The sequence below is a fragment of the Moschus berezovskii genome, chromosome 8 (assembly GCF_049115385.1).
Source record: "Moschus berezovskii isolate FMDL1 chromosome 8, NW_MosBer_1.0, whole genome shotgun sequence".
NCBI lineage: Eukaryota > Metazoa > Chordata > Mammalia > Artiodactyla > Moschidae > Moschus > Moschus berezovskii.
In genome coordinates this window covers 111574391-111594327 of record NC_142467.1, presented here as the reverse complement: position 1 = coordinate 111594327, position 19937 = coordinate 111574391, and the positions used below count along the sequence as shown (strand labels likewise).

Genomic DNA, 19937 nt, shown 5'->3' with positions numbered 1-19937 from the left:
GAAATATTCCCTTGGTATCTCTAATTTTCTTGAAGAGATCTCTTGTCTTTCCCATTCTGTTGTTTTCCTCTATTTCTTTGCATTGATCGCTGAGGAAGGCTTTCTTTTCTCTACTTGCCATTCTTTGGAACTCTGCACTCAAACGGGTATATCTTTCCTTTTCTCCTTTGCTTTTTACTTCTCTTCTTTTCACAGCTATTTGTAAGGCCTCCTCAGACAACTATTTTGCCTTTTTGCATTTCTTTTCCATGGGGATGGTCTTGATCCCTGTCTCCTGTACAAGGTCACGAACTTCCATCCATAGTTCATCAGGCACTCTATGAGATCTAATCCCTTAAATCTATTTCTCACTTCAGATATGATTTAGGTCATATCTGAATGGTCTAGTGGTTTTCCCTACTTTCTTCAATTTAAGTCTGAATTTGGCAATAAGGAGTTCATGATCTGAGCCACAGTCAGCTCCTGGTCTTGTTTTTGCTAACTGTATAGAGCTTCTGCACTTTTGACTGCGAAGAATATAATCAATATGATTTTGGAGTTGACCAGCTGGTGATGTCCATGTATATAGTCTTGTCTTGTGCTGTTGGAAGAGGGTGTTTGCTATGATCAGTGCGTTCTCTTGGAAAAACTGTATTAGCCTTTGCCCTGCTTCATTCCGTACTCCAAGGGCAAATTTGCCTGTTACTCCAGGTGTCTCTTGACTTCCTACTTTTGCATTCCAGTCCCCTATAGTGAAAAGCACATCTTTTTTGGGTGTTATAATTAGGATTATCTATAGAGAAATCATTACTTCCCATTTGCAGACTGAAATATAACAAGGAAGAAATCTTGACTAAATCTCTCAAACTCTAACATTTTAGAAGAATCAAGAATTACAGCTGATCTTCATTACTCCTGGATTCTGTATTTGCAAATCTGCCTATTCCCTGGGCTTCCCTGATAGTTCAGCTGGTAAAGAATCTGCCTGTAATGGAGAGGACCCTGATTCAATTCCTGGGTCAGGAAGATCCGCCAGAGAAGGGATAGGCTACCCACTCCAGTATTCTCGGGCTTCCCTGGTGGCTCAGCTGGTAAAGAATCCACCTGCAATGCGGGAGACCTGGGTTCAAACCTGAGTCGGGAAGATCCGCTGGAGAAGGGAAAGACTACCCACTCCATGGGGTTGCAAAGAGATGGACACGACTGAGCAACTTTCAGTTCACTTTGAATTTATTTCTAATTGCCAAATCAATTGTTACAATTTCACAGTCATTCACAGACAAGCACAGAGTAGTAAAAACTGGAATTGCCCAAGGTTCCAGCTGAGGTCCAACAGGTAATACTCTTTCCTGTCGCTGCTCTCGCAGTGTAAACAAGTTATCTTTTTCAATATTTGCTGCCAGTTTTTGCATTTTTGTGCTTTATGAGTGATGACAGCCCCTAAGTGTAGTGCTAAACGCACGGCTGTGTGATATGCCTTAGATAAGCTTCCTTCAGGCACAAGTTACAGTGTTGCTTGCCATGAATTTAATGTTAAATGAGTTACAACATACATTAAATAAGTTGTCTTTAAATAGAAACACACACCAAAAAGCTTATGTATCCATCAGCTGACAGAACTATTACCACCAGAGTTTGCTAGGAACCTAACGATTTCATCCGAGAGTATCAGTTCAGTATTTGCTAATTCAAGTAGTTATATAGAACATGACTACAGTGAATAATGAGAATCAACTATAATTGGAAATGATGGTAATTTGAATTTTTCTCCAGTCAAAACTCCTGTTGAAGTACAAGACTAGGATTTCAGGCTTCTAGCAAGGGAAACTGCAAGCTTACAAAAGGAAGATTCAGTTTTAAGATTTTCAAATTGGATTAAAAGTAAGGAAAGAGACCAGATTAAAATACACAAAGGGCGCTAAGGAAAACATTTGGCAGATTAAATACAGTAATAATGCTTAGTTTAAAAACAGCAGGATTGGCAAGGGAGAAAATGAACTTAATGCACCAAGCTTTTGAGTTAACAAAAATTTCCATTCATAAAGGAAAACGCAATAGTAAAGGTATATATACACATGGCTGAACTCTTGTGGGAAGGAATTCATGTCCTAATAGCAACAGAAAGATGCAAGCTGTTCAAATTAAACAGATCTGATTTAAGCAAAAGATTATACCTCAAGGTAAAAACCCTAGAACTTGAGAATGGGAAGACTAAGTATTAGGAAAAACACAAAAATTGAGAGAAAGGTGAAAATGTTAGTTGAAAATAAAATGACCACCACAGTGTGATGTAGAAGCTCTACCACATGGTAACACAGCATCATTTTTTAAAAAACCAAAATTCTATCACCTAGCATGACTACCATTATATCACATTAATATGTTAATATAAAAAGGAATGAAAATGGACTGAAAGCTTCTTTAAATTTGATTTAATAAAAGAAAAAATGAAAAAATAATGGAAATACAGACCTTCAAACTTTGTTTTCTTTTGCTACAAAAGATTTTCTAAAATCCCTCTATGGTTAAGCTAAGTTCTAAAAAACATTAAAGTTTAGATTCTTTACAGTTTTAACTGCATGCTTCACTTTTACACTTGATTCTCTATAGTAAGAGCAAGAAATCATTGTTTTATTCTCCTTCCCATCCAATCATTACATCTGTCAAAATTATAAATGCTTATACCCTTTGACTTATAGATTTATTAGCAGAAATACAAAATCACCTACAAGGTTATTTACTACAGCACTGTTTGTCAGACATCAGTACTGCACCACTGAAATTACAGTACATGTGACAGAATATTACAGTTTAAAACATACAGGAGAGTTATCTATACACGTGTTAAGAACTCTCTCTAAAACACGTTACATTGAAAGAGCACAGTGCAGATTTGTGTATAATGCACTATACCTTTTGAGTTAAAAATAAGGGATGGAACAAGAATTTGTTTTGTATATACACAGAGGGACTCTAAAAGGATGCAAAAGAAATTAATAAAGCTATATTTGAATGGTCACGTGCCTGTGACTGCTAGGAAGTATAACAGGGGGATGAGAGACTTCTATTGTACTTTATATTCTCCATGTCCCCTCTTCCTGAGATGTTGTTAACTCCACTCTCTCCTCATATCATTAACTCGAAAGTCTGCTATTTTAAGTATGCTTTCTGTGATTCCTGGCTAAGACAATGTTAAAAATGATGAATAGTTCAAGTTTTCTCCCTTGTATTTATCAAGGTTTGATAAGTACCTTATTAAAGGAATTTCTTCCTACAGTCTGCTGGATTACTGAAATTTTCTGTCCCATCAAAGTTTCAATAAATGAATGAGTGACATATAAGTGATTCCAATGATGGCCTCAGAGCCACCATTCAGTATCTGCTGTATCTACCTGGGTCTCCCTCCTCTCCTGTTTATCCATTCCCACTATGAACTTCCATACAGCAGACACCAGGGTTGTCCAGAGGGTGGACATGCACAAGCTGATAACATACTGAAAGCGACCTGACTCTGAAGTTACTTACCACATTATCAAAGAGCCAAAATTAATATAAAAAAAAAATTTCTTTTAAATCAGAAGTATTTGATTCAGAATTTGGGAGACATGGTCTATCACTTTCCAGTGGAAAACAGTTAAGTCTGAATAGAGATTAACTTCATGATAAACTCAAGCTTTCAAAATGCTAGAAAATGTCACAAAGTAGTTAAGACTGACATGTAACCTACAGCCAGGTCACCTAGTTCTAAGATCATTTAATGACTACCAAGGAGTCCAGATTTAAGGCTCTACTTCCTGGAAGATTTCTGGGAGCAGCTCTGGTCAATATATTGTCCTTACCCTACACTGCTACCTCAGGAGCCTGGAATAAGCAGTTTTCTGGGCTACAGATGTACCTAAAAACAGGTAAAAACAGGGTTACCCCACACAATGAAAAAACAGTAAGACCACCACCAAATGATGAACAGGAAAGAAGTTTGGCATCTGCAGATTCTTTAAGCAGAATTTTCAAATCAGTACACATTTGTATTTGTTTCCGATTATTTAAGAAAGGTATGGTATTTTCTGGGATTCCCTGGTGGCTCAGATGGTGAAGCCTTCACCCACAATGCAGGAGACCTGGGTTTGATCCCTGCGTTGGGAAGATCCCCTAGAGAAGGAAATGGCAACCCGCTCTAGTACTCTTGCCTAGAAAATTCCATGGATGGAGGTACCTGGTGGGGCTACAGTCCATGGGGTCACAAAGAGTCGGACACCACTGAGTGACTTCACTTTTCACTTTATGGTCTTTTCTACCAAAGGAGAGGTATAAGAAATAAAGAAGTGACTCATTCTTAATAGTTGAACAGAAAGGTATACAGCCAACTTGTGAATAAGATTCCTAAATGGTGGCTTGGTATCAATCCTCTGCTCTTTTCACGTCCTGATTCTCTTTCCTCATAAGAACATTTTGGCAGGCTAAGTTTGCGGGCTTTATCCTGGACATGTGCAAAGAACTAAACGGGTGAGGAAAATAGTTATCAATTGTCCAATAAAAACTTAGGCAATGTCTGGGAAAGACTGTAACTCTGTGGTCCTCAATCTATGAGGAGCCAGGGGAAGGAATCTGCATCTTAGGAATAGACCAAGCGGACTTCCTATTTGGTGTGCTTGCTCTCAGACCTGAGTCTGTAGCAAACCCTTCTGCAGAAGTAGACTACCTTGAGGAGCCATTTTCAATTGTCTGTTTTATTCCTGCAACACCGTTTGAGAGCTTTTTCAACACTATAATGAGAGTCATTTGTTGCTGACCAATAATCCCACTGGGCAAAAGAAAAACTAAGTAAAAAAAGAGGAAAACCACCACAAATATGAGCTCAAAAGAAATGGAGGACTATAGAAGCAGTAAGACATGAGACACAAATAACCTGGAGAAAAGGGAAGCAAATATAGAAGGAATGAGTGAAACACAGCTCACCACATTACTTCTAAAAGAATGCACTGAATCACAAGCAGCAGGAGCAAGCAGATGAAATGAAAGTTGGGGCTGGGAGGGTGAAGTGTTGAACACAACGTTAAGTCCTCTTACACAACTGGGAATGCAAAACGGGAATTGAACCACTAAGGAATTTGATTCTGTTAACCATCAAGATTCCAGCTGGCATCTATAAATGGAATAGGGGCGACTCTGCAGTAAGTCAACTCTTAAAACCACTGCCAACACCAAGTTTAAATGAGATGAATGAATCCCTGATTAGATTAAGGTCACTCCTCACAGAACTGACAGACAAAAAAGAAAATTCACTCCTAAAAAAGAGAATACCATCCAGCCCATCAAATCATTCTACCATTTAACATGTAATTCCTATTATTTAATAAAGATTACCAAAGGAATGAAAAACAGAAGAAACAGAGAAGCAACAAAAGAGAACACCCAGGAGATTCAGACACTGGAGTCACCAAACACAATCTTAAAGAGAAAAAAAACTGACAGACTTAATTTTCAGCTAGATAAGAGTAACATGAACTGGATTTACCCTCACACCTAAAGCAACTAAGAAACCGGACAAATATATGAAATATTGAGTTCAAGGCACTGGACAGACAATAGGCAACACAGGAAGGACAGTGATCACCGATGAACGGAAAACAAGGTGCGCCCTTAAGTCTGTTCCACTTCACTGCTACAGATTCCAAAGTAGTGCAAGGAGTCCGGCAATATTAAGTATGTTGAAGAGATGATGCTGGGAGTCCAAAGACGCCAAGGTGGCTATAGGTGACAGGGCAAAGCACCAGAGGAGAGACTACACAGATTGAAAGCTCTGAAGATCTAAAGAGGACACTTTCACCCACCCACATTATCACAACTGGGAAGAGTTTACTGCAATTTAGTAATGAGTTATGGACACTTACTCCATAGGGTCCATAGTAAGTCTGAAAGCAGTGTTTACTGAAAAATAATATAATCACAACCTGAGAGTAGAGAGTTATTTCATTTGGCGGGAATGTTAAGGACTCCAATCCTGGGAGGCAGCATCTTGGTAGCCCAAGAAAATTGCTCCAAGTAAGCTGAAAGGGGAGTCAGTTTGCAACGAAGTTTGCAACAAAGAAAGCAGGCAGTTTGAACATCAAAGATTACTGCGAGGTAAGGAAACTCAGATACTGAGTTAAGGAATTTGGTATTCCTCTCTGTAAGGGAAGATGCAAGCTTCTGGGCTCACTCCTGAATTCATTCCTGTCATATGCACCTCAGCTGCTGCTAAGTCACTTCAGTTGTGTCCGACTCTGTGTGACCCCATAGACAGCAGCCCACCAGGCTCCCCCATCCCTGCGATTCTCCAGGCAAGAACACTGGAGTGGGTTGCCATTTCCTACTCCAATGTGTGAAAGTGAAAAGTGAAAGTGAAGTCACTCAGTCATATCCGGGGCTAAATCCAGTTTCCTGATTGCTTACATCCTTAATGCCTTGTTCACCTTCACCTTAAGGAGTGGGGATGGCTGCTGCCTCCATTCCCCTGAGTGCCTCAGCAATCACCACACAGGGCAGGGGAAGGGTGGCAACTTCAGCATGATCGCCCTGTGTTCCATTTTGAGAGCCCTCACTCACATTTGGAGGCCCAAAATTGCTGATGGCTGTGACATTTCTTGTTTATTGATATGGCAGGAGATAATTTCATTTCACAGTAGCCTGGGTCCCAGAATTTCTCCAAACTGACCAGCCAAGGCCCCACACTGAGAAAAAAGAAAAAAAGCTCAAAAAAATGTAAATAAAATAAAGTAGGACAGGTATAAAAGAGATAAAGGGGGGGAAAGTCCAGATAAAATTGAGAGAAGGGAACAGAACCAGAAAGTTTCAAAAAATAAAATAAGTTACCACAACTGTGAACGCTCTGCAAACAAATAACACAGGAGAGGGAGCTCCAAAGTTAGAAAAACTATCCTGAATCACACCTAAAAGTTCATAAAAATTAAATTTAAAAATAAAAATGAACAGAAGTTATAAGGTCAAATCCTATAAAAGTTGTCATATATTTCTAAAAATTATATAAGAAAAACATATATAAGTAGCAGGAAAAACTCCCTATAGACAACAAAAACATACCAAACACACCCCAATAACTATCACCTACAATTTCAAAATGAGCTGAAAGGTATTAAGAAATGGTAAAACAATAAAAGAACATAAATAAGACTTCTAAATGCTGAATAAGTTACTCTCTGGATACTGACAAACTAATCCTAACTTTTATACAGAGGAGAAAAAGATACAGAATAGCCAACACAAAACTGAAGAATAAAATTTGGATGCTACCTGATTTCAATACTATAAAGTTAAGATAATCAAGACTGTGGTATTGGCAAAAGAATGAAGAAGAACCCAGAAACAGACCCACATAAATACAGTCAACTGATCTCTGACAAAGGAGCACGGGCAATACTATAGAGAAAAGTCATTTCAATGAAAGGTGCTGGAACATCCACAAGTGAAAAAAAAAAAAAAAATCTAACCTCACACTCTTCAAAAATACCAACTCAAAATGGATCATAGAACTAAACGTAAAACACGAAACCATAAAACCCCTGGAAAACAACAAAGGAGAAAACCTACATAATTTGAATTTGCAATGACTACATATTTATGTGGGTCTATTTCTATTTATGGGGGTCTATTTCTGGTCTCTGTTTCATTCTTCTCCAATGACTACATATAATACAAAAAGCACAATCTGTGAAAGAAATAATAAAATGGACTTCATTAAAATAACTTCTGCTCAATGGAAGACTGTTAGGAGAATGAAAAGACAAGCCAGACTGGGAGAAAACACTTGCAAAGATATAGCTGATAAGGGACTGTTATTTATACAAAGAACTCTTAAAACTCAAGAGGAAAACAACCCAATTAAAAAATGGGCAAAGTTTCTTCAATAAGAGGTGCTGGGAAAACTGGACAGCTACGTATCAAAGAATGAAACAGGAACATTTCCTAACACCATACAGAAAAGTAAACTCAAAATGGATTAAAGACCTAAATGTAAAGCCAGAAACTATAAATCTCTTAGAGGAAAACACAGGCAATACATTCTCTGACATACATCACAGCAAGATGTTCTTTGACCCATCTCCTAGAGTAATGGAAATAAGAACAAAAAGAAAGAAATGGGAATTAATTAAACTTAAAAGTTTCTGTAGAGCAAAGGAAACAATAAACAAAATTAGAAGATCAGAATGGGAGAAAATAATTGCAAAAGTAACAACTGACAAATCATTAATCTCCAGAATATGTAAAAAGCTCATACAGCTCAACATCAGGAAAACCAACAACCCAATCAAAAAATGGGCAGAAGACCTAAACAGATATTTCTGCAAAGACGACATACAGACACATGAAAAGACGTTCAACATCACTCATTATTAGAGAAATGCAAATCAAAACTACACTGACCACCTCGCACTGGTCAGAATGGCCATCATCAAAAAAATCTACAAACAATAAATGTTCGAGAGGGAGTGGAGAAACGGAAACCCCTTGCATTGTTGGTGGGAATATAAACTGATACAGCCACTATGGAGAACGGTATGGAGATTCCTTGAAAAAGCTAGGAGTAAAACCACCATATGACCCAACAATCCCTCTACTGGGCATATACTCTGAGAAAACCATAAATGAAATAGACGCACGTATCCCAATGCTTGCTGCAGCACTATTATATATAGTTAGGACATGGAAGAGAAACTAAAGACCCTCTTGTGAGGTGAAAGAGGACAGTGAAAAAGCTGACTTAAAACTCAACATTCAAAAAACTAAGATCATGGCACCCAGTCCCATCACATCATAGAAAATAGACAGGAAGAAAAACAGACACAATGACAGACTATTTTCTTGGGCTCCAAAATCACTGCAGCCATGAAATTAAAAACGCTTGGCCCTTGGAAGGAAAACTGTGACATACCTCTAGGTATGTCTCCTTTAAAAAAGGAGAGACATTACTTTGTTGACAAGGTCTAGATCATCAAAGCCATGATTTTTCCAGCAGTCACATAATGATACTAGAGTTGGACTGTAACCAAGAAGGGTTAATTTTGAATTTACAATGGAACAGCTTCTGTGACTTTAACCCTTTCTGTTATTATGCATACATAATGGCCTGCCTCAGGAAGATAACCTGACCCAGTCCACCTGTGAAGGACTGTGACAACTTAAATCATTTGTGCGGCAAATGGGTCAGCATGAGGCACGGTACGAGGCACCCTTCATTTTCTGCTTACAGGCTTGTCCCAGAAATTCACAATGAGAGAGGCCGGAATCAGATACATGTGGCATCTCTGTTGATGACAGGCAATATTCCACTTCATACTACCCATGAAATGACTGTGAAACACTGAAACTAACACATCCCCTACCTGAGTACTGCCATTCTAAGACATACCTGCAGGAATGAAATGGTCTTTTTACTTACCTCACTTCCCCTCATCCATGGTCTATAAAAGAATCTGACTTCAGGCCCCGACATGATAGATTGTTTGAGGCAGTAGGCAGCCATCTTCCTGGTCCCAACACCTCATCTGATTTTCACTGACCTGCTGTGAGCAGAGTGAGCCTGGACTCAGTAACAGGACCAAAAAGAAGGTTGAGTGCCAAAGAACTCATGCTTTCTAACTGTGGTGTTGGAGAAGACTCTTGAGAGTCCCTGTACAGCAAGGAGATCAAACCACTCAATCCTAAAGGAAATCAACCCTGAATATTCATTAGAAGGACCCATGCAAACCTGAAGTTAAAGCTCCCATACTCTGGCGACCTGATGCGAACAGCTGACTCATTGGAAAACTCTGATCCTGGGAAAGATTGAGGGCAGGAGGAGAAGGGGGAGACAAGAGGATGAAATGGCTGGATGGTATCACTGACTCAGTAAACATGAGTTTGAGCAAGCTCCAGGAGACGATGAAGGACAGGGAAACCTGGCATGCTGTAGTCCATGGGATCACGAAGAGTCAGACATAACTTAGTGACTAAAAAACAACAGCAAGAACGTGGAAGCAACCTTGGTGTCCATCAACAGATGCACGGATAAAGACGTTGTTGTCGTACATACACACGATGACAGTTTTAGTTCAGTTCAGTCGCTCAGTCGCATCTGACTCTTTGCGACCCCATGGACTGCAGCACGCCAGGCCTCCCTGTCCATCACCAACTCCCTGAGTTTACCCAACTCATGTCCACTGAGTCGGTGATGCCATCCAACCATCTCATCCTCTGTCGTCCTCTTCTCCCCCATCTTCAATCATATCCAGTATCAGGGTCTTTTCCAATTAGACAGTTCTTCGCATCAGGTGGCCGAAGTATTGGAGGTTCAGCTTTAGCATCAGTCCTTCCAATGAATATTCAGGACTGATTTTCTTTTGGATAGACTGGGTTGCATCTGCCTGCGGTCCAAGGGACTCTCAAGAGTCTTCTCCAACACTACAGTTCAAAAGTATCAACTCTTCAGCGCTCAGGTTTCTTTATGGTCCAGTTCCCCATCTGTACATGACCACTGGAAAAACCATAGTTTTGACTATATGAACCTCTGTCAGCAAAGTAATCTCTCTGCTTTTTAATATGCTGTTTAGGTTGGTCATAGCTTTCCTTCAAGGAGCAAGTGTGTTTTAATCTCATGACTGCACTCACCAGCTCCACTGATTTTGGAGCCCCCAAAAATAAAGTCTGTCACTGTTTCCATTGTTTCCCCACTATCTGCCATGAAGTGATGAGACCAGGTGCCATGATCTTTGTTTTTGAATGCTGAGTTTTAAGCCAGTTTTTTCACTCTTCCCTTTCACCTTCAAGATGCTCTTTAGTTCTTCACTTTTTGCCATAAGGATGGTGTCATCTACATATCTGAGGTTATTGATATTTCTCCCGGCAATCTTGATTCCAGCTTGAGCTTCATTCAACCCGGGATTTTGCACAATGTACTCTGCATATGAGTTAAATAAGCAGGATTACAATATATAGCCTTAACATATTCCTTTCCCAATTTAGAACCAATCCACTGTTTCATGTACGGTTCTAACTGTTGCTCTCTGACCTGCATACAGATATCTCAGGAGGCAGGTAAGGTGGTCTGGTATTCGCATCTCTTGAAGAATTTTCCACAGTTTGTTGTGAACCACACAGTCAAAGGCTTTAGTGTAGTCAATGAAGCAGAAGTTTTGCTGCAATTCTCTGATTTTTTCCTATGATCCAATGGATGCTGGCAGTCTGACCTCTGGTTCCTCTGTCTTTTGTAAATCCAGCTTAAACATCTGGAAGTTCTCAGTTCACGTATTGTTGAAGCCTGGCTTGGAGAATTTTCAGCATTACTTTGCTAGCATGTGAGATGAGTGCAATTATGCAATAGTTTGAACATGCTCTGGCATTGCCTTTCTTTGGGACTAGAATGAAACCTGACCTTTCCCAGTCCTGTGGCCACTTCCGAATTTTCCAAATTTGCTGGCATATTGAGTGCAGCACTTTCACAGCATCATCCTTTAGGATCTGAAATAGCTCAGCTGAAATTCCATCACCTCCACTAGCTTTGTTCATAGTGATGCTTCCTAAAGCCCATTTGACTTTGCACTCCAGGATGTCTGGATCTAGGTGACTGATCACAGTATCATGGTTATCCGCGTCCTTCAGAGCTTTTCTGTACAGTTCTTTTGTGTATCCTTGCCACCTCTTCTTAATATCTTCTGCTTCTGTTAGGTCCATACCGTTTCTGCCCTTTACTGAGCCCATCTTTGCATGAAATATTCCCTTGGTATCTCTAATTTTCTTGTAGCAATCTCTAGTCTTTCCCATTCTATTGCTTTCCTCTACTTCTTTGCACTGATCACTGAGGAAGGCTTTCTTCTCTCCTTGCTATTCTTCGGAGCTCTGCATTCAGATGGATGTATCTTTCCTTTTCTCCTTTGCCTTTCGCTTCTTGTCTCTTCTCAGCTATTTGTAAGCCCTCCTCAGATAACCATTTTGCCTGTTTGCAGTTCTTTTTCTTGAGGACGGTCTTGATCACCACCTCCTGGACAATGTTACAAATCTCCATCTGTATTTCTTCAGGCAACACTATCAGATCTAATCCCTTGAATTTATTTGTCACTTCCACTGTACAATCACAAGTGACTTGATTTAGGTCATACCTGAATGGTCTTATGGTTTTTCCTACTTTCTTCAACTTAAGTCTGAATCTGGCAATAAGGAGTTCTTGATCTGAGCCACAGTCTGCTCCAGGTCTTGTTTTTGCTGACTGTATAGAGTTTCTCCATCTTAGGCTGCAAAGTGTATAAGCAATCTGATTTTGGTATTGACCATCTGGTGATGTCCATGCATAGAGTCATTTCTTGTACTGTTGCAAGAGGGTGTCTGCTATGAAAAGTCCGTTCTCTTGGCAAAACTGTGAACACCTGCCTGCCTCATTTTGTACTCAAAGGCCAAATTTTCCAGTTACTCCAGGTATTTCTTGACTTCCTACTTTTGCATTCTAGTCCCCTGTGATGAAAAGGACATCTTTTTTTTGGTGTTAATTCTATGAGGTCTTGTAGTTCATAGATCCGTTCAACTTCTTCTTCAGCATTAGTGGTTGGGGCATAGACTTCGATTACTGTGATATTGAATGGTTTGCCTAGTAAATGAACAGCATCATTCTGTCCTTTTTGAGACTGCACCCAAAAACTGCATTTCAGACTCATTTGTTGACAATGAGGGCTACTCCATTTCTTCTAAGGGATTCTTGCCTACAGTAGTAGATGTAATGGTCATCTAAATTAAATGACATTTTACTCAGTCATAGTAAAGAACACATTTGAATCAGCCCTAATGACTGAATCTAGAACTTATTATATAGAGTGAAGACAGAAAGAGAATAATATTGTACATTAATGTATACATATATGGAATCTAATAAAGATGGTACTGATGAACCTATTTGCAGGGCAGCAATGGACTGAAGACAGAGAAAAGACTTATGAACTCAGTGGAGGAAGGAGAGGGTGGGACGAATTGACAGTGTAGTATGGAAACACATATATTACCATAATGTAAAACAGATAGCCAATGGAAATTTGCTGTATGATGCAGGAGCAGGATGGGGTGGGAGAAGAGAGGGAGGTTCAAGAGAGAGAAGACGTATGTATACCTATGGCTGATTCATGGTGATGTATGGCAGAGACCAACACAATACTGTAAAGCTCTTATCCTCCAATTAAAAATAATTTTTAAAAAATCTAAAAAAAACAAAAAGGGGGGGACCTGAACAGACACCTTGCCAATGAAGATATATCCATAGTAAATAAGCATATGAAAAGATGCTCTTAATCATTTATCATGAGGGAAATGAAAATTACAATAACAATGAGACACCACTATACCTACCCATTATAATGGGCAAAACCCAGAACAGTGTCAAATGCTGGAGAGGATGTAGAGCAATAGGAACTCTCATTCACTGCTAGTGGAAATGCCAAATAATACAGCCATTTTGGAAGAGTCTGGCTTTTTTTTTTTTACAAAATTAAACATTCTCACCATCGTCCGCCTTGCCATTTACCCAGGAGTTGAAAACCGACATCACACACACAAAAACCTGCATGTGGACATCTGCAGCAGCTTCATTCATAATTGCCAAAACTTGGAAATAATCAAGATGTCCTTCAGTAGGTGAATGGATCAAGTGTGATATATCTAGACAATGGAATATGACTCAGCACTAAAAATAAATTAAGTATCAAGCCATGAAAACACACGGAGGAACTTAAATGCATATTATTACGTCAAAGAACCCAATCTAAGAAGTCTACACACTGTTTGATCCCAAGGATAGAAAAGGCAAAACAATGGCAAGAGTAAAAAGGTCAAGGGTTCAGGGAGAGTGAAGGAGGAGTGAACAGGGAGAGCACAGAGGACTTCTGGGGCAGTTAAACCACTCTGTATGATATGACAGGGGTGGATACATGTCATTATATATTTGTCTAAACCCCAAGAATGCACAATATCAAGAGTGAACTCTAATGTAAACTATGAACTTTGGCTGCGAAAGCAGATTCATGGATTGTTAACAAATGCACCACTCTGGTGGGGGATGCTGACAGAGGAAGGATCATACACTGTACTTTACATCAAAGGTGCTATGAACCTAAAACAGTTTAGTAAAAAAGAATTAAAACTCAGTATTTGCCAGGGGCTGGAAGTGGGGGGAGAGTCTGCCCAAAATGGAGCAGGGTGAAGTTTTCTGCAGTGATGAAACCATTCCATACTGTAATTGTGATGGTGGTTAAAGGACTGTCTGACTGTACATGTAAAAGAACGGTACAACAGTGAGGGCATGAACTTACTGTACCCTGTCTTTAACAGTGATTCTGAGACAAATAGGTGATATTGAATGGTTTGCCTAGTAAATGAACAGGATCATTCAAATACAGAGAACAAACCTCTCTGAAAGAAAAAGTGAAGAAAGGAATCACAACAAACACTAAAGCTATAATCCAAGGAAACTTCCCTGAAATTAAAAGAGAAAAAACTCAAACTACACACTGAAGAGCATATTATACCTAAGATTATCCAAGTAGAACAACCAATACCAAAATAAATTCAAACAAAAATTACTGACTTTAAGGGCAAAAAACTCTTTGGGCATCTAAGCAAAAAAGACAAAATAATAATGAACTATAAAGAAAGCTGAGCACCGAAGAATTGATGCTTTTGAACTGTGGTGTTGGAGAAGACTCTTGAGAGTCCCTTGGACTGCAAGATCAAACCAGTCAATCCGAAAGGAAATCAGTCCTGAATATTCATTGGAAGAACTGATGCTGAGGCTGAAACTCCAATACTCAGGCCACCTGATGCAAAGAACCAACTCATGAGAAAAGACCCTGAGCTGGGAAAGATTGAAGGCAGAAGGAGAAGGGGACGACAGAGGACAAGATGGTTGGATGGTATCACCAACTCGATGAATGTGAGTCTGAGCAAGCTCCAAGAGTTGGTGATGGACAGGGAAGCCTGGCATGCTGCAGTCCATGCGGTCGCAAAGAGTAGGACACGACTGGGCAACTGAACTGAACTGAATAATGAAAAAAAATTTGACTGCCATCAAGCTTACGGCAAAACAGGACAATTTTAAGCAATAAAATAAGAGTAATAATGACAACTCACAGCATATGTCTGAAACCCAAATATACTAGTTAGTAATGGGAAATAGATGGAAAAACAGTGGAAACAGTGTCAGACTTTATTTTTTGGGCTCCAAAATCACTGCAGATGCTGACTGCAGCCATGAAATTAAAAGACGCTTACTCCTTGGAAGGAAAGTTATGACCAACCTGGATAGTATATTAAAAAGCAGAGACATTACTTTGCCAACAAAGGTCCGTCTAGTCAAGGCTTTGGTTCTTCCCGTGGTCATGTATGGATGTGAGAGTTGGACTGTGAAGAAAGCTGATCGCCGAAGAATTGATGCTTTTGAACTGTGATGTTGGAGAAGACTCTTGAGAGTCCCTTGTGCTGCAAGGAGATCCAACCAGTCCATTCTAGAGGAGATCAGTCCTGGGTGTTCATTGGAAGGACTGATGCTAAAGCTGAAACTGCAATACTTTGGCCACCTCATGCGACTAGTTGACTCACTGGAAAAGACTCTGATGATGGGAGGGATTGGGGGTGGGAGGAGACGGGGACGACAGAGAATGAGATGGCTGGATGGCATCACCGACTCTGTGGACATGAGTTTGAGTGAACTCTGGGAGTTGGTGATGGACAGGGAGGGCTGGCGTGCTGTGATTCATGGGGTCGTGGAGAGTCGGACACGACTGAGCGACTGAACTGAACTGAATATACTTTATTTAATTATTTTTGGCTCTGTAGGGTCTCGGCTGTGGCATGTAGGATTGTTCACTGTGGCACTGGGGCTTGTCCAGTTGTGGCACGTGGGCTCAGTAGTTGTGGCACAGGGCCTCAGTCGCCCTGCAGCATGTGAGATCTTAGTTCCTGGACCAAGGATCAAACCTGGATTCCCTGAATTGGAAGTCGGATTCTTAAACCACTGGATACTTTAAAAACGAAACTTTAAAAATCTGACTGGAATACTAACGCATATATATGGAATTTAGAAAGATGCAAATGATAGCCCTGTATACGAGACAGCAAAAGAGACACAGATGTATAGAACAGTCTTTGGGACTCTATGGGAGAGGGTGAGGGTAGGATGATTTGGGAGAATGGCATTGAAACACGTATGTTGTCATATGTGAAACGAATCACTAGTTCAGGGTCGATGCATGTTATAGGATGCTCGGGGCTGGCATGCAGGGATGACCCAGAGGGAGGATAAAGGGAGGAGGGAGGTGGGAGGGGGGTTCAGGAGGGGGAACTTCATATTCATATCAATGTATGGCAAATTCATATCAATGTATGGCAAAACCAACCAATATAATATTGTAAAATAATTTGCCTCCAATAAAAAAAATTAACTACAAAAAAAATAAAATAAAAAAAAAAATAAAAATCTGACTGGAAAGGACAACAGTTTATCCTGAAAATTCATAAATAAAAGGAAAGAAAGAAGCATTCTTTTCTACCTTTCCTATACAAATTTATACCTTGAGCAATCAATTAGTAAATGAGGGAATAAATCAACTGTGTGCACCATAGGTCACTCAGTAGTGTCTGACTTTTTGCAAGCCTGTGGACTGCAGCCCGCCAGGCTCCTCTGTCCATGGGATTTTCCAGGCAAGAATACTGGAGTGGGTCGCCTTGCCCTCCTCCAGGGGATCTTCCCACCCAGGATCAAGCATCTCTTATGTCTGCTGCACTGGCAGGAGGGTTCTTTACCACTAGCACTACCTGGGAAGCCCAAGATAAAATGTAGCAACATTTTAAGAAATGAGGGAAAGTATCTCTTAACAGATACAGCTCATCTAATTTAAAAAAAAAAGAGTATCACTATTTTGCAACCCTCAAAGAAGTAATGGCTCTAGGCACTGAACATCAGTAGAAAAGAAGGCTTTTATATCTTATGTGCCTCCTAAAAAAAAATACCACATACATAAAACAGTCTTCAGTCCTGTCAAGGGTCTTAAACCTGGCTCTTGATCAAGTCTCTGCATCCTACTTGCAAATATGGATGAAAAACATGAACTGCATACAGGAGAATACATACTGCAGGGTAACAAGAAGTTCAACAGATAAATTGTAAAGAAAAGGATGGACGGGGAACATGTAATTTAAGACATATCAAATACAAAGGGGAGCACTAAACTCTTAACACTTGTGTTTAGTCATCAGTCGTGTCCAACTCTCTGCAGCCCTTCCAGGCTCCTCATCCAAGAGGATTCTCCAGGCAAGAATACTGGAGATATATTGCCATACTGCCATGCCCTCCTCCAGGGAATCTTCCCAACACAGGGATCAAACCTAGGTCTCCCACACTGCATGCGGATTCTTTACCATCTGAGCCACCAGGCAAGCCCTACATAACCTGATGTTAAAACTGTAAGGAAACAAAAGAAGTGAATACTATAAAAGTTAGGGTAACAGTTACTTTTGGGGAGTGGGGAAGGGATTGTGTTTGGCTGTGGTGTGGAAGGGGTTCAGGAAAAGTGAAAAACTTCTAATTCCTTTTTTTTAAACTATAATATATTTTATTTAATCCTCTATATCTAAAACATTCATTTCATTAATATCAAATTATTAACAAAGGGTTTTACATCTCTTTTTTATAAGTCTCTGAAATCGGGCATATGTTTTATACTTACAGTACATCTCAGTCTGGACTAAGGACATTTCTTTTCTTTTTCAGATTTATTTATTTTTGGTTGTGCTAGATCTTCGGTGCTGTACATGGGCTTTCTCTAGTTGCTGCAAGCAGAGGCTTTTCATTGTGGTGGCTTCTCCTGTTGCAGTGCATGCGTTCTAGAGCACAGGCCCACTAGTTGTGGTATATGGGCTTAGGTGTTCCAAGGCACGTGAGATCTTCCCAAACCAAGGATGGAAACCATGGCCCCTGGATTAGAGGAGGATTCTTTACCACTGAGCCACCAATGGAAGCCCTGGACTCATCTAAGTACATTTCAAATGCTCAGTAGCCACATGCATTTCATGCCTACTGGACAGATCAGAAGACTTCTAATTCTTGATCCGGGTATTATGAGGCTTCTGGCCTTAAAATAATTCACTACTATGCTTCTGTGGTTTTCTTTATCGTGTTTCATTTTACCATTAAAAAAAAGGCCTCTAAAAAAGTAAATGACTAATAGTCATTTGGATTATCTGGCTACCTCCAAATGGCACAAGTATCTAACCATCCATCTCCCTAGAACCAGAAGAATATATGAGATTACTTCAGGTCCAGAGTTCAATGACCTCAGAACCCTAGAATTTCGTATCACAGGATCTTAAGGAACTGATGCTAGAGTATATACATAATAACTCTAGCCTTGAAATAACTCTAATCTTAGTATGAAATGAACTCAGTCTTGAAAATTTCTACACACTGGAGTTTACGTTCATGTATTAAGATGATAAAGTGTCCTTCCTGATAGTGGTTTTCTTAATTACAAGGTCTTATTCCACCAGACCTATTCAATCAATAGCTTATCCTCCACAACACCTGGTAAAGATAAAACTGTTAAGAATGCTATTTTAAAGGAAAAATTTCTCCTTTTCCTTCCTATCTTCTACACAGATTTCTTCCCAAAGTTCAGAGTAAGCAGAGAACAATGACTCAAACTTGCCAATGAGTTCCCAACATGAGGTAGAGTGAGCACACAGAGAAAAATCCCCTTCCTCAGAGACACAACCTCACTGACCTAAGTGAACACTTTCTAGATTATCCAAATTTCCTAGAAGCAAACGACTTGTAATTCAAAAACTGCTAATACAGACTGAAAAAAGAAAAATATAGTTAAATACCAATCCTGCAGAAATTAAAAGGGGAAGCTGGAGTGGTAATTGCCTATGCTTCAAAGGATCTCTGATAGAGAAAATCAAATTTTACAGGAGAGGCAAAAGAGAGAAATTTCACTCTCCCACCACTCTACAACACACTCCAGAAACTGGAAGAGGGAAAACAGGAGAGACCCATGTAGGTGCCAACCTCTACCATGGCTGCAGAAGAGGGTGTTTGGGTTTACTCAATAATTAATCAGAACTTCTAAGCTGACAAGGGAGAGATGCTACTGTCACTACTTCCTTTTGTTTTCTGAATAGCACTTTTCTACTTAGACTTGACAGTTATAGATTGTCTATTAGTTACTTACACTGGCACAGTTCCTTCCTCTCACTCCGTAAAATGCCAAAAGCTTCAGAATGAAACAGACCCTTTTTCCCCCCATCTATATATCTTACATATGCCTAGTACAGCACCTGGAAAAATGTTTTACACACAGCATATACTCAGTATGCTTGTTGCATTAAACTTTTAAAAATATCAAGGGCAGTCAGGTGAAAGAACAGAAAATTTGGTCAATATTATTTCATAAAGCAAGAGTCAAGAACTAGAAGGAAAGTATGAGGAGGCATGTTAGGCCAACATGAACACAAAATATCTTTAGCCCTGGTTGCCTTAAGAAGCAATCACATCCCTTGGCCATATTTTTGAAGACTTCCATTAAAGGTAGAAGGGAATTCTGAGAGCCGCTTCAAACTCTTTTCAAGATTTTGTGTTTCTGAACAAGGCTGTCCACAGAGACTCAGACTGAAACACAAATGAAGAAAATAAGGAGAAACAAATCTAGCCCAGAATCTACAGCAGAACAGGTATCCCCCCATCACTGGAAACCTGCAACGGGGTAACACAAAAATCCCTATCCTACATCATCAGAGAATTAAGTAACAGAACAAACCTTTGTATACTAGTCATTACATGTGCTATTTTCATTTCCTCTATGATATTATCATCTTCACTTTATAAAAGGACACTGACAGTGAGAAAATAAGCAATGAATGGGTTCTGAACTTTGACTCAAACCATGTTCTTTCTA

General features: G+C 39.7%; 1 protein-coding gene across 5 annotated transcripts in view; it reads right to left on the bottom strand.

The window, feature by feature from the left end:
* The window catches only part of CNOT6 (CCR4-NOT transcription complex subunit 6), a 94121-nt gene that overhangs the window by 48800 nt on the left and 25384 nt on the right, over window positions 1–19937 (bottom strand). Inside the window, exon 2 of one of the 5 annotated variants that reach the window (XM_055431532.2) lies at window positions 9416–9539. The exons of the other annotated variants lie outside the window; for them this stretch is intronic. The gene's annotated coding sequence lies outside the window, so the exon portion shown is untranslated. The remainder of the gene's footprint in view (window positions 1–9415; window positions 9540–19937) is intronic. 5 annotated transcript variants of the gene reach the window in all.